Source organism: Triticum dicoccoides, chromosome 4A, assembly GCF_002162155.2.
Source record: "Triticum dicoccoides isolate Atlit2015 ecotype Zavitan chromosome 4A, WEW_v2.0, whole genome shotgun sequence".
Taxonomy (NCBI): domain Eukaryota; kingdom Viridiplantae; phylum Streptophyta; class Magnoliopsida; order Poales; family Poaceae; genus Triticum; species Triticum dicoccoides.
The window spans coordinates 693,104,903-693,120,750 of NC_041386.1; the positions used below are offsets into that span (position 1 = coordinate 693,104,903).

General features: G+C 42.0%; 2 pseudogenes; both read left to right on the forward strand.

The window, feature by feature from the left end:
- Positions 1 to 2,297: 2,297 nt before the first annotated feature.
- LOC119284111 lies at positions 2,298 to 5,134 on the forward strand (annotated as a pseudogene).
- Positions 5,135 to 5,308: 174 nt separating this feature from the next.
- Positions 5,309 to 15,848, forward strand: part of LOC119284112 — a 90,255-nt pseudogene continuing 79,715 nt past the window's right edge.

Sequence of the window (15,848 nt, forward strand, 5' to 3'; positions counted from 1 at the left end):
GTTGGACCACACGTGGCAACTAGATAAACACACATGGCAACTACTGTTTGACCATATGTGGCAAGTAGTTAATCACACACGGCAACTATGGTTTGATTACACGCGGCAACTATCGTAAATTAGACATGGCAACTATAGTTAACTAAAACAGATAGAGTTGTCATGCTTTTACAACTACACTTGCCATCCCGAATAACTACATCTGCCAACCAGGATGGCAACTAAATCGTCGTCCCACGGTGTACCTAACGTTGCTGCGCCAGGACGTGTGGGCATTTTTGCTTCGTGCCACACGCGCGGGGTGAAGATGAGTAGTACTTATTGATGTGTGGCACGAAGTAGCCCTGCCCACACGTATGTGCAATTCTAATATCCGCCCACACGCAGCCCGTGTGGTCTGCCTCCTGCTCACACTGCACATGATGTGTGGGCGCATGTCGAATATACCACACGTGTGGCAGTTATCTACGTCCATTTAAAATCGAACACCTCACTTCAACAAGAGAGCTCAATGGGAAAATATTGACTAAGTAGAAATTAGGAATCCAAATCAAAATTGTCCTTGGCTGAATTAGAGGCCTTCACCCATCGGGAGCTTATTTTTAGTACATAGGAGAATGGTGCATTAACGTTTAACTTCAATACTTGCGTTGGTTCAGATTTGGTACTTCAACCCATTTTGGCCAACGTTTTCATGCACTTACAATTTAAATTTTAATTGAACTATATTCATTAAATATCTAGAAAAAAAGAAGACAAGAAAATAAAATGAAATAATGAAAAGATAGAAAAAATGAAGAAAAGAAAAGAACAGAAAGATAAAGAAAGAAAGAAAATGCCGAGTGCTTTATAAGGAACACCCGGCAAAGGTTGGCCTTTTGCCGAGTGTTTTTTTATTTGTGAAGTGTAACACTAGGCTAAGTAATTAAAGCGATTCCAGTAGTGACATCCATAGAAACGCGTGATCTTCAGTTGAGATGGATTTAACAACCACCCGTGGAAATGCTAATATTTTTTCATTGCTCCCACACAACCCACCGCATGCCACCGCGTTGTGAGGATAACTAGAGTTGTCTTGCATAGAATGCATGTCTCTAGCATGGTTCTGACATTAACCCCAATAGTATGCAGTATGAATGATCTTCCCAATCTACCATAATACTAGTAATAATGTATAGTCTCACAGTTTAAACTCGTGGTACCCTGATTCAGACATTTATATCGGCCAACTGATAAGAACATGCGCTGCCCCTTATGGTTTGTGACATGCTCCTTCAACTCTCACTTTGAGTGAATTGCCTTTAAAATGCGCCCCATTGCCCCGCCCTCGCCCCCTCGCCACTCATGAGACACATGCTCACCCGTAAGGTCATTTTAGTGGGAAGGATTGCTCAAAATCATTATCAGCCATTGACCGGTCTCTTGTAGGTTGAAAAACAATTCGATACCTTACTGTTTTTTTCGAGTGATTCTATTGTTTGCTACAGTGTGAAGTGGTTTCACTTAGTTTTATCCTGTTGCTATGAAGGCCTACAATTAGTACATAAGAAATGTGTTGTGACAGTGTAAACTTGTTGGATTAGCTAAAATTAGAGTTCAGATCAAATTGGGAGTTGGAGGCATCTAGAAAGTTTTATCAAGATTACCTCCATAAGCTTGTGACAAATATATTTAAGAAAGCCTAACTTTACTTCTTTTATTAATTGATAACATTTTTAAAACTCATCCATATATTAATTACTAAGGTGTAATACAATCGGTCTTTACAGAATCCGTCTGGTACACCCCGCTAAAATTAACCCATCCAAACAAGAATCAAGACGAAATTTAGAAATCTCGCGGGCCACTTTGTTCTTGTCCCTATTAATCCATGACATGTTACACTGTGGAATAAGTTGAACGACACTTAAGGCTTCCCTCTTTAAATCCACGAGAGTTGAGTTATCCAGAACATTATTAGACAAATAATTTTTCGTAAAAAATAGTTAGTCTCCAAAATGACGGTCTTATGCAAATATGCAGTGAAACTGCAATATACAATCCCACTAAACAAGCTCGCAGTTCTATTTCCTCGACATTTGAGCAGACTGGAAGTAAATACCATGAAGAAATGAGCACCGATCCCTCATGATCTCTCACCACCATGCCAACCCTTGCAAATCCTCTGCCACCATGAAGCTAGTATCCGCATATTGACCGAGAAACATGATTTTAGTTTTTTTTTTCTTTGAAGGGTGGAAACAATTTTATTGTTATGTTAAAGCTGTAACATTTTTTTATGAAGTTAAAGCCGTAACATGATCGTAATATTCAATTTCGGCCTGACTATCAGGTAAAATAATACTAGTAGAAAGCCCATTAGCCCCCTGCCCTGGGTTCAAAAGTAGAAAGCCCATTAGCCGCTATTGCGAAGAGTCAGCAGCGAAGTCGCGTCCGCGACGAAGTAGCACCGGCGCTCGCCGGAAAACCGTGTTTCAATCCGTCCGTGTCGGCGGAGGAAGGAGATCACGGAGGGTGGAGGAGAAGGTCGGTTCCTCCAATCCCTCCTTTCTTCGCCTTTTCCGTCCGTGAATCTGTCCTTGCGGGTCGATCCCGCGGCGGCCATGGAGCCGGTTCTGGACATGGCGGCCATGAGAAAGAAGCTACAGGATGCGGTGCTCGGCACCTGGCTGTGGGACAAGGAGCTGGAATCCATCGTGCAGGAACAGAAAGAGCGAGACGACGAAGGCGATTACGGGTACTACGAACCAGACGAACCGCACGAATCAGACCAAGAAGAAGAGGAGCTCCACTATGGTGGTTCTTGGGGGTACGGGTATACGTTCTACTACGAGGACGGGAACCCTTATTACATCGCCGACATGGAGGAGAGGTGGGAGAATCAGATGCGGTTTCCTCCGACCATGTCCAGCGCCAAGAGACCGCGGGGGATCTGGGAAGGGTCCCTTCAGGTCGAGGGCCCGTGTCATCAGCTCGATCCAAGTCTGTTATCTGCGCAAAACTTGCGTAAGTGGCCACGCTTAATTGCAATTGTGTGGTTTTTATTTTGCGAATCCACTTAGTTTTAAGAATATATGGTGACTAGATTTTATATAATCTGAACCCAAAGATTCTAGAACATCACAGCCTGACAGATTGGTGGTCAATTTCTAAACATCAAGCGCCCGTTGGTTCGTAAGTAGAATTTTTGATAGATACTGTTTGTTAGAATTTCTGTTCTTATTTTCAATTGCAGGATTGAAAATCATATGTACTTTTCTTATGGTTTTTTGGCATGCAATTCCAAACAGAAGTTTTGATTCAGTCCAATCTTATGAAAAAAATATTTGTTTTTGACAGCTGTGGCATGCACCTTATCCTTCAGGAAAATTTCTTACGTTTTTTTATGTGAATCCACTTAGTTTTGAATCCTGCAAACCAACCGAATTATCAGGCCTCAAATATGTTTGTACCGGTGGCAAAATTTTAAAAAGTTTGACGGTATGCCTTTATTAAAAAAAGTTTGCATGTACATGCCCATTTGTAGCTCAAGCAAGTCATATTCTGTATTTCTACACCATGTCCAATGATTTGCTTGTGAACCAAGGGAAGGGAGTTCCATAAGTCATAAAAAACATACCTAAGCATATGTAAGGAGAAAAATCGAGAGAAGTCTTCCTTGGGTTCTATTCTAATATTCCCAAGTTCTAATCCGTATGACGTTATACATGTATCCACATCACAACTTTTGATATCTAATGATTTGTTTTCATATTGCCTGCAGTGCCTCCATTGCCCAGATGGGAAAACCGTTGGGTCGACAAAAGAGAGAACGAACCTTGTCGACGGGCTATCCAAGTTTTTAGTTTGAATTTATTGTCTCCTCATGATGCCGCGTTAGAGGTGTACGGTATGATTGCGTTCCGAGATGTACGTAACAACCAACTACGCAACTATATCTTTGAATACTCTAGAGACAAACCATGTAAGCTTAAGCCGGTGAGTTATGTTGTACCTTTTTCTTATTGTCTCTTTATTGAAGACTATTGAAGAAACCTGCAGGATATATGTCTAACTATACAATATACAGGGTTCTTGTAAGCTTCAACCTCTACTTAACCCGCATCAAGGCATCTATGCAGTTGGGCTTGTGCTAATTGAATATCGTTTGCTAATTAAAGACCAAGAAGGTGAAGATGATAAGGTGTTAATAGACGGATATTCGGTCTATGCTCCATCTTTCTATGCAGAATATGAAAGGCTCCATTGGCACATTAACACTGGCCACCACGGCAGCGTCGATCTAAGAATGGCTTCTATCCCAAAGGCCGTATTGGCTGTGTTGGAGTTTGAGGTGCATCATCTTGGGGACAATTTGTTTGATTCACTTACAATAACTGCGGTTTATCGTACCATGCAAGGGGTGCTTTTTCAGTCTTCAATGGCAAGTTGAGTGTTTGCAGGCTGCCACCGGTCACAGTTTGTGTGGATTACACCAAGAATTTGACTATAGACTTGTACACGTACAACAGTCACTCAGGTGATGATAATTGCTATCCTGATGGCGTTGTTGGTGATTCGAAAATTCCTGGATATTTTCATTACGACATTGAGGATATTATGTCTGACACCGTGTGGTTTAAACCGCAGAAGAGTGGAAGCTCGACAAAATATTCAAGTAATTTGTACGGTCTTGTAATGTCAGTGAAGGTCACATGGTCTAGCTTGTGTGTACCATGTCAGTAAGATTTATATGTGCAAGGTTTGTACAATATACTTCCATATAAAAGTGTTTTCTTAGTTAGAATTGATTAATTTAGAGTTATTTTCACTCTTTTACCCGCAAGTTTCATCGTTTGTGACATATATTACTAAATTTATACTCCATTTAAGCAAACTCGTCCCACATTTTACCCCATTTAGTATTTTCCTCAGTGTTAGTGCTGATTGGTCGTGCCACCTTTGAGGTTTCTCATTCTTTGGTTTCTGTCGCTTAGTCTTTTTTTCAGCAGCAAACCGTCCGGCGCACTGGTCCACTGCTCCTGCCACTCGCACGACCTCCGCTCCCTTCGTGAAGCCTGTTGGAGAGATTGTCGTTGCCGCCCCTCCACCTGTGGAAGTTGTTGCTCCGACGCGGGTGGACAATGGCAAGTAGGACACGAGGGAGGTGCCAACGGAGTGGGGTGGCGTGGGATGTTGCCGCCGGGCGCCACTATCTCTCTCGGTGTGCTGTTGCAGCTGCCTTGCACGCCGGTGTATCGCACACGAGCTGCTTGATGGAATGCACTCCCTCTAGCTGAGGGACAAATAGCTCTTCTCGCGGGCATACATGGTGCCTCACATTGAGGACCACCCGTACCAGTGCGCCCCCAAGGTGGCATTCCTCCCTGGTGTGCATGTGTGTTGTGTGCGAGCTCGTGGGTGTGTTGTGTATGTGCTCAATTGACCCACGGCAGCCCGAGCGCCTCGCCCATCCCCTCCCTCGTCCACGCGTGGTGCCGAAGTCGATGGCTTGTCGCGAGCTTGGTGCAGTTGTTGTGCTTTCGCTGGCAAAGAGCTAAAAAGCATGGACGCGGGGTGGAAAGAGGGGGATACGCATACGTGGAAACGAGATATATAAAATAAAATAAAAATAAGCCATGTAATATAGAGTTAAGACAGAAAATTAATGAGAAAGAGATCAGAATACTGCCCCATCCATTGTCTCTTCTATCAAATGCTTGATGCTTGATTGATCCTTTTCCCGTGTCATTGCAAGTTGCATCTTCGCTCTCACCCCTGGGCAATCGATTGGCTACCAGTTGTGTCGGTCCGAGATGCAATGCTACCTAAAAACAAGCAGCCAAGTAGCAAGAATTCATCATTCAAGATTCAGCAGCACTGCAAGCATTCAAGTATTCGACTACTCAAGGGAGTAGCAGTTGGCGAGCAGCACAAGCATTCAATGAGAAAAACGTCGAAAGCTCTCTTCACATCCTTTCTAGTCAGCTCTTGACGTATTGCAAAGTGAGATCTTTTGTTACCTTTTGGATGTGGGATTGCTTTGACAAATGTGGCCCATGGAGGATTGATGCCATCCCTAAGGTTGTAAGCCATCATGTACTCACAACCATTGAACTTATAGTTGCAAGGAAGAGCTTCTCTGGCAACAAGTCTAGCAAGCAGTTGTGATCTCAGCAACACATTCATGTCATTATGAGAGCCAAGCAACCCAAAGGATGAATGTCAAATTCATATATCATCCAATGCAACAGCCTCGAGAATGATTGTTGGATTGTTGCAATGGCCTCTGTACTGAACTTTCCACCCGGAAGTATAATTCTTCGATCTCCACTGCATGCAGTCAATTGATCCTAACATCCCAAACCAACCACTTTCTTCACTCGATGCCAAAAGACACTCGGTGTCTTCATCGTTGGGTGCCCTCAGGTACTCTACCTCAAAGATATCAATCACGGTCTTGTGTATCTTCGAACAACCTCCAAGATTGTATCTTCCCCGATGGGGACATAGTCATCAATGTCATCGGTCAAACACTCGTAGGCTAGAACTCGAACAGTCGCGATACACTTCATCAAAGGGCTTGCACTTATCTCTTTGCATGCAGTCCTCCTGAGCTTGAACCAATCATCATGCTTCTCCACAAGTTTTGCAATGGTGAGAAAGAGACTTGCGTGCATTCGAAATCGACGGAGAAAATACTTCTGCGGAAAGGTTGGATTAGGGTCAAAATAATCTATGATAATATTGGCAAGGCCTTGCACTCTATCGCGGTTGAGGTGTATGTTGGAAATATGAGCAATTTACCGAATGATTTTATTAACAGAAATACTAGAAAAAGCATGGCTAGTATAGCAGTGATAAAATAAGCCATGCGATTTGACAAAGAGAAGGTAAACAGCATGTTCATATATGAACCGTAACTAAACATATCTAGAGCAGACAGTATACCAAGTTGCATATATGAAATAGAGTCTAACATATCTAGGGCAAAAACTAGAACAAGGAACTGAAGCAGAACCTCTAATAGAAAGGGGAAAAACACGTACGGGACAGCAGTAGGAGCAGAGGCACTAGACTTGGGGTCGATGTCCTCCATGTTGTCGAGGAGGTTGTCGACGTCGGGGAAGTAGTCGTCATCGGGGAAGTAGTCGTCGGAGTCCGGGGCGTCCGTGACGAAGAAGTCAGTAGTCGCGCAGAGCGCTCCCCAAAAACCTTATCACCCATCTCACGTACATGACTCAAAAGGTGCGGTTTCAGAGGCCTACTGTCCCGACCTGCGGTGCACGCCGCAAGCCGGGATGGGGAAGATTGTAGCAGCAACGCAGTGCTCAGGAACTGTGTGGCGAGAGGAAGAGGACCTTCTGATGTGTCTGTCTGGAGAGGAGCGACCTCTCTTATATAGGCACAGGAGAGGGACGCGAACAGGCTGCGACGGGGGTGAAGCAATGGAGGGAGCCGAAGCGAACAGGCAGCATGCGAAGAGGTGCGCCGTTCGTATTCAGTCTCCACTATAGCAAAACGTTTCAGCTCTCGTGTGACCATTTGTATACCCGTCGTGCGTGGCAAAAATTTAGACATCGGCTCGGCTCATTCCCGCAACCCGCGGCGCGGCGCGGCGCGTCATGAGGTGGCGAGGCGAGGCGTGGCGGGCGGCGGAGCGCGCGTGGATGTCCCTCTTGTTCTCATGCTCATACATGTGGGGAAAGAACCTCCCTTATAAAGAGGTTCAACTCCCTCTAAACTAGAAATATGGGACTAAACTTTCGTTCCACCTCTTGCCTTGCACGAATGGGCTGCGTGGGCTTCTAGGATTTATTAGGAATTCTGAAACTGCTATTGGGCTAGGCCCAAATAGACAAAAATTCCAACAACCCCCACCAGATGCCAGAGGCACACAAAATTTGCCTTTGGTTCCAAAACACTGTTTTATATACCGGTACTGCAGTGGAGACTGTTAAGTTGAACTTCCACCTAGAACTCTATGCTACACTACTAAGCAACTTGAACAGTGGACTGGGCCTTGAACTACAAGTTTTCTGCGAATCTAGCTTCACACAAAGCCTTGACCGGTACGTGGCTACCGTGGGTCTTCCCCGCGGGTGGAGCTTATGCGTCATACTCCGAGACCTTTCATGAGTTTACTAGAGAGAACCCTACTCTCATAGATTGCGACGTTTTAACAATTAGACTCATATAGGTGCATTCTTCAAAAGATGTTCTGCAGGACAACATCTCTGCTTCAAAGAGCCACTTAGAACACATTAAGATATACATCAACCTGCCATGCAGATTAGGAGAGTATTGCATCTTCATGGAGTGGTATTTTTAATAGTAAGGGTACTCTCCTCCCAGTTGACCAACAGCTTGTCTTCCACATCTAATTCACGGGATTTGCGATCACAAAGAATAGGTTACCACTGTGAACAACTCATATTGAGGGTCTCATACCCATCTCCCTCGATGAATTATCTATCACATTACGTGATAGACCCTTAGTGAAAGGATCTGCCAGATTTTTAGACGTTTGGATATAATCCAATGCAATAACTCCGGAGTTTCTCATTTTCCTAACAGACTTTAACCTTCTCTGAACATGTCTTGATGACTTCATGTTATCCTTTGAGCTGTTCATTTTCGTGATCACAGTTTGATTGTCGCAGTTCATAAGGATACCCGGTACAGGTTTCTCAACAACCGGCAAGTCATTCAAGAGCCGGCGAAGCCAATCTGCTTCGACCGTAGCTGTATCTAGTGCTGTGAGTTCTGCTTCCATTGTTGACCTCGTTAAGATGGTCTGCTTGCAAGACTTCCAAGAAACAGCGCCACCTCCATGAGTGAATACATAACCGCTCGTGGTCTTAATTTATCTCATCAGCATCTGAGATCCAGTTTGATTTACTATACCCTTCAAGCACCTTTGGATGCCCAGTGTAGTGAACTCCATAATTTGCAGTGCCTTTCAAATAACGCAAAACTCTCTCTAGAGCTTTCCAATGCACATCTCCTGGGTTTGAGACAAATCGGCTCAGTTTGCTAACAACAAAAGAGATGTCAGGTCTTGTAGCACTGGCTAAGTACATAAGCAAGCCAATAATATGAGAATATTTCAATTGGTCTCTAGCAATTCTTCGATTCTTTCGAAGCAATGCTACGTCTTAAGCTTGCGTTGGTTTTCCTTGAAGAGGAAAGGGTGATGCAGCAATATTAGCGTAAGTATTTCCCTCAGTTTTTGAGAACCAAGGTATCAATCCAGTAGGAGGCTCCTCAAAAGTCCCACACACCTACACAAACAAACAAAGAACTCGCAATCAATGCAATGAAGGGGTTGTCAATCCCTTCACGGCCACTTGCGAAAGTGAGATCTGATAGAGATAGTATGATAAGATAACTATATTTTTTGTATTTTATAATATAGATGCAAAAAGTAAAGATGCAAATAAAAGTAGATTGGAAGCAAATAAGATAAGAGATAGACCTGGGGGCCATAGGTTTCACTAGAGGCTTCTTTCGAGATAGCATAAGTATAACGGTGGGTGAACAAATTACTGCCGAGCAATTGATAGAAAAGCGAATAATTATGAGATTATCTAGGCATGATCATGTATATAGGCATCACTTCCGCAACAAGTAGACCGACTCCTGCCTGCATCTACTACTATTACTCCACACATCGACCGACTCCTGCCTGCATCTAGAGTATTAAGTTCACAAAGAACAGAGTAACGCATTATGCAAGATGACATGATGTAGAGGGATAAACTCAAGCAATATGATATAGACCTCATCTTGTTATCCTCGATGGCAACAATACATTACGTGCCTTGCAACCCTTTTTGTCACTGGGTAAGGACACCACAAGATTGAACCCAAAGCTAAGCACTTCTCCCATGGCAAGACAGATCAATCTAGTAGGCCAAACCAAACTGATAATTCAAAGAGACTTGCAAAGATAACTAAATCATACATAAAAGAATTCAGAGAAGATTCAAATATTATTCATAGATAAACTTGATCATAAATACACAATTCATCGAATCTTGACAAACACACCGCAAAAAGAGATTACATCGAATAGATCTCCACAAGAGAGGGGGAGAACATTGTATTGAGATCCAAAAAGAGAGAAGAAGCCATCTAGCTAATAACTATGGACCCGTAATTCTGTGGTAAACTACTCACAACTCATCGGAGGGGCAAGGATGTTGATGTAGAAGCCCTCCATGGTCGATTCCCCCTCCGGCAGAGTGCCGGTGAAGGCTCCAAGATGAGATCTCGTGGATACAGAAGGTTACGATGGTGAAAATTGTGTTTCGTCTACTCCCTGGATGTTTTTGGGGTATGTAGGCTTATATAGGAGGAAGAAGTACGTCGGTGGATGCCCGAGGGTTCCACGAGACAGGGGGCGCATCCTATAGGGGGGGGGCGCCCTCCTCTCTCGTGGCCGCCTTGGCTGCTTCTTGACTTGCACTCCAAGTCCTCTGGATCACGTTCGTTCCAAAAATCATGCCTCCGAAGGTTTCATTCTGTTTGGACTCCGTTTGATATTCCTTTTCTTCGAAATACTGAAATAGGCAAAAAAGAAACAGCAATACGGGTTGGGCCTCCGGTTAGTAGGTTAGTCCCAAAAAGGATATAAATGTGTAAAATAAAGACCATAAACATCCAAAAGGGGTAATATAATTGCATGGAACAATCAAAAATTATAGATACGTTGGAGACGTATCAAGCATCCCCAAGCTTAATTCCTGCTCGTCCTTGAGTAGTTAAATGATAAAAAGAGAATTTTTGATGTGGAATGCTACCTAGCATAATTCTCAATGTAATTTTATTTATTGTGGCATCCAAATGATTCAAAATAAAAGTTCATATTGATAAAAGAAATAGTAACACTTCAAGCACACTACCCCCGATGACAAGCCAAGCAATTGTTTCATACTTAAATAATCTCAAACTTTTTCAACCTTCACGCAATACATGAGCGTGAGCCATGGACATAGCACTATGGGTGGAATAGAATATGATGATGGGGATTGTGTGGAGAAGACAAAAAAAGAGAAGAAGGTCTCACATTGACGAGGATAATCAACGGGCTATGGAGATGCCCATTAATTGATGTCAACATGAGGAGTAGGGATTGCCATGCAACGGATGCACTAGAGCTATAAATGAATACTCAACAAAAGAAAACTAGTGGGTGTACATCCAACTTGCTTGCTCACGAAGACCTAGGGCATTTGAGGAAGCCTGAGGGAGTCCCGGATTAGGGGGTGTCCGGATGGCCGGACTATGACCTTTGGCCGGACTCCCGGACTATGAAGATACAAGATTGAAGACTTCGTCCCGTGTCCGGATAAGACTTTCCTTGGCGTGGAAGGCAAGCTTGGTGATTCGATATGAAGATCTCCTCCCATTGTAACCGACTCTGTGTAACCCTAGCCCTCTCTGGTATCTATATAAACCGGAGAGTTTTAGTCCGTAGGACGAACAACAATCATACCATAGGCTAGCTTCTAGGGTTTAGCCTCTCCGATCTCGTGGTAGATCAACTCTTGTACTACCCATATCATCAATATTAATCAAGCAGGAGTAGGGTTTTACCTCCATCGAGAGGGCCCGAACCTGGGTAAAAACACCGTGTCCCTTGTCTCCTGTTACCATCCGCCTAGACGCACAGTTCGGGACTTCCTACCCGAGATCCGCCGGTTTTGACAAAGCCCATCGTAGGAATATACAAGCCAAGTTCTATAATGAAAAATGCCCACTAGTATGAAAAAGACAACTTATGAGGCTCACTATATGAAAAACATGGTGCTACTTCGAAGCACAATATATGAGACTCACTACATGAAGAACAAGGTGCTACTTTGAAGCACAAGTGTGGAAAAAGGGATAGTAACATTGCCCTTTTATTTATTTTCTTTTTTTGGGCCTTTCTTTTTTTCTTTGGCCTTTCCCCTTTTTTTTCTTTTTGGGCAATGTTCTAATAATGATGATCATCACACTTCTATTGATTACGACATATGAATTACAATTCGAAACTAGAACAAGATATGACTCTATATGAATGCCTCCGGCGGTGTACCGGGATGGTGCAATGAATCAAGAGTGACATGTATGAAAAATAATGCATAGTGGCTTTGCCACAAATACGATGTCAACTACATGATCATGCAATGGCAATATGACAAAAGTAATGTATGTCATGAAGATGAAGAACGGAACGATGGAAAGTTGCATGGCAATATATCTCGAAATGGCTATGGAAATGCCATAATAGGTAGGTATGGTGGCTGTTTTGAGGAAGATATAAGGAGGTTTATGTGTGATAGAGTGTATCGTATCACGGGGTTTGGATGCACCGGCGAAGTTTGCACCAACTCTCAAGGTGAGAAAGGGCAATGCACGGTACCGAAGAGGCTAGCAATGGTGGAAAGGTAAAAGTGCGTATAATCCATGGACTCAACATTAGTCAAAAGAACTCATATACTTATTGCAAAAATTTAGAAGTCATCAAAAATCAAGTACTATTCACATGCTCCTAGGGGGATAGATTGGTAGGAAAAGACCATCGCTCGTCCCCGACCGCCACTCATAAGGATGTACAAGCCAGGTACACTTCATGTTTCAAATTTGTTACACAACTTTAACCATACGTGCATGCTATGGGATTTGCTAACTTCAACACAAGCATTCTTTGAATTCATAATCACCCAACTAGTATGGCTTTAATATCACTACCTCCATATCTCAAAACAATTATCAAGTATCAAATTGATCATAGCATCCAATTCACTTTCTATGATAGTTTTTATTATACCCAACTTGGATGCCTACCATTCTAGGACCAATTTTATAACCATAGCAAATACCATGCTGTTCTAAAAGACTCTCAAAAAGATATAAGTGAGGCATGAGAGACTAGCAATTTCTACAAAAATAAGTCACCACCGTGCTCTAAAAGATATAAGTGAAGCACTAGAACAAAAACTATCAAGCTCAAAAGATATAAGTGAAGCACATAAAGTATTCTAACAAATTCTAACCAAATAGGCTTCTCCCAAAAGGTGTGTACAGCAATGATGATTGTGGTAAACTAAAAAGCAAAGACTAATATAATACACGACGCTCCAAGCAAAACACATATCATGTGGCGAATAAAAATATAGCTCCAAGTAAAGTTACCAATGAACGAAGACGAAAGAGGGGATGCCTTCCCGGGGCATCTCCAAGCTTAGGCTTTTGGCTATCCTTGAATATCTTGGGGTGCCTTGGGCATCCCCAATCTTAGGCTCTTGCCACTCCTTATTCCATAGTCCATAAAAGCTTTACCCAAAACTTGAAAACTTCACAACACAAAACTCAACAGGAAATCTTATAAGCTCCGTTAGTGAAAGAAAACAAAACCACCACATAAGGTACTGTAATGAACTCATTCTTTATTTATTTTGGTGTTAAACCTACTGTATTCCAACTTCTCTATGGTTTATAAACTATTTTACTAGCCATAGATGCAGCAAAATAAGCAAACAACACACGAAAAACAGAATCTGTCAAAAACAGAACAGCCTGTAGCAATCTGTAACTAACGCAAACTTCTGGAACTCTAAAAATCCTACCAAAATAGGAAGTCCTGGACAATTTGTCTATTGATCAGCAGAAAAAAGAACCAACACAAAAGCACGTTTCTGTTTTTCAGCAGAATCAAATCAACTATCATCATAGGTTATCCTATAGGTTGTACTTGGCACAAACACTAATTAAAAACACATCTAAACAGAGAGTAGATGCAAAATTTATTACTAAACAGGAACAAAAACAAAAAACACAAAGAAAATTGGGTTGCCTCCCAACTAGCACTATCGTTTAACGCCCCTAGCTAGGCATAAAAGTGAAGATAGATCTAACGAGTGCCATCTTTGGCACTAAATTCGTAAGTAGCCCGCATGATAGATTCATAAGGTAATTTGACTTTCTTTCTTGGAAAGTGCTCCATGCCTTTCTTTAATGGAAATTGGAATCTAATATTCCCTTCCTTCATATCAATAATCGCTCCAATCGTTCTAAGGAAAGGTCTACCAAGAATAATAGGGCAAGAAAGATTGCAATCTATATCAAGAACGATAAAATCCACGGGCACCAAATTTCTATTTGCAACAATGAGAACATCATTGATCCTTCCCATTGGCTTTTTAATGGTGGAATCTGCAAGGTGCAAATTTAAACAGCAATCATCAAGATCATGGAAACCTAGAACATCACATAAAGTTTTCGGAATCGTGGAAACACTAGCACCCAAATCACACAAAGCAAAACACTCATGATCTTTAATTGTAATCTTTATAGTAGGTTCCCACTCATCATTAAGTTTTCTAGGTATAGAAACTTCCAAATTAAGTTTTTCATCGTAAGATTGCAACAAGGCATCAACCATATGTTTGGTAAAAGCTTTATTTTGACTATAATCATGAGGAGAATTAACAACGGATTGCAACAAGGAAATACAACCTTCTAAAGAACAATTATCATAATCAAAATCCTTGAAATCCGAGATAGTGGGTTCAATGCTATTTAAAGTCATGACCTCTCCAATCCCACTTTTACCAAATTTAGCATCAAGATCTAAAAACTCCAAATTTTTGGGACGCCTTCTAGGTAAAGTTGACTCATCATCAGTCCCATAATTATCAAGATTCATATTGCAAAACATAGATCTAATAGGAGACGCATCAATAACTTTAAGATCCTCATCATTATTTTCATGGAAACTAGAAGAACACGCCTTTATAAAGCTATCTTTTTTAGCACGCAATCTAGCGGTTCTTTGCTTACACTCATCAATGGAAATTCTCATTGTTGTGAGAGACTCATTGATATCATGCTTAGGAGGAGAAGATCTAATTTTAAGAGAATCAACATCAAGCGAAAGTCTATCAACGTTCCTAGCCAAATCATCAACTTTGAGCAATTTTTCTTCAAGCAAATCATTAAAATTCTTTTGAGAAATCATAAATTCTTTCACACTATTCTCAAAATCAGAGGGCATCTTATTACACTGGTAGAAAAGGGGGCAATGATCCAGGCCAGGTAAGCCCATTAGTCCCGGTTCAATCCAGAACCGGGACCAATGGGGGCATTGGACCCGGTTCGTGAGCCCCGGGGGCCGACCGGGCCACGTGGGCCATTAGTCCCGGTTCGTCTGGACCTTTTGGTCCCGGTTGGTGGGACAAACCGGGACCAATGGTCCTCGCTCCTGGCCCACCACTATTGGTCCCGGTTGGGGGCATGAACTGGGACCAAAGGCCGCCCATTAGTCCCGGTTCATACCACCAACCGGGACTAAAGGGTTGGTCCTCGTTGCGGCCAGAGTTTAGTCCCACCTCGCCAACCAAAGGGGGCTCACACCGGTTTATAAGCCCCTCCCTCTCTGCCTTGTTCAGCTCCTCTCAAAATGAAAATAGATGCCCTTTATACAGGGAATTTGACCTAAATTCATACTGAATTTCTCTGAAGTTAGTAGAAATTTATTATGAATTTAGGTTGAATTTTCTCTATAAGCGCATCTATGCTCATTTTTTAAGTAAAGTTAATCACAAATATTTTTTCTTCTATTTATTTCTGAGTAGTTTTTTATATATTTTTTTCTGCTATATTTATTTTTTTTCTATTTATTTCTGAGTGGTAATAACTCATTAAAAATAAGCATCTATGCTCATTTTTTTAGTAAAGTTAATCACAACTATTTTTCTTCTATTTATTTTTGAGTAGTTTTTTATATAGTTTTTTTTCTTTTCTGCTATATTTATTTTTTTTTATTTATTTCTGTTTGGTAATAAGTCATTAAAAATAAGCATCTATACTCATTTTTT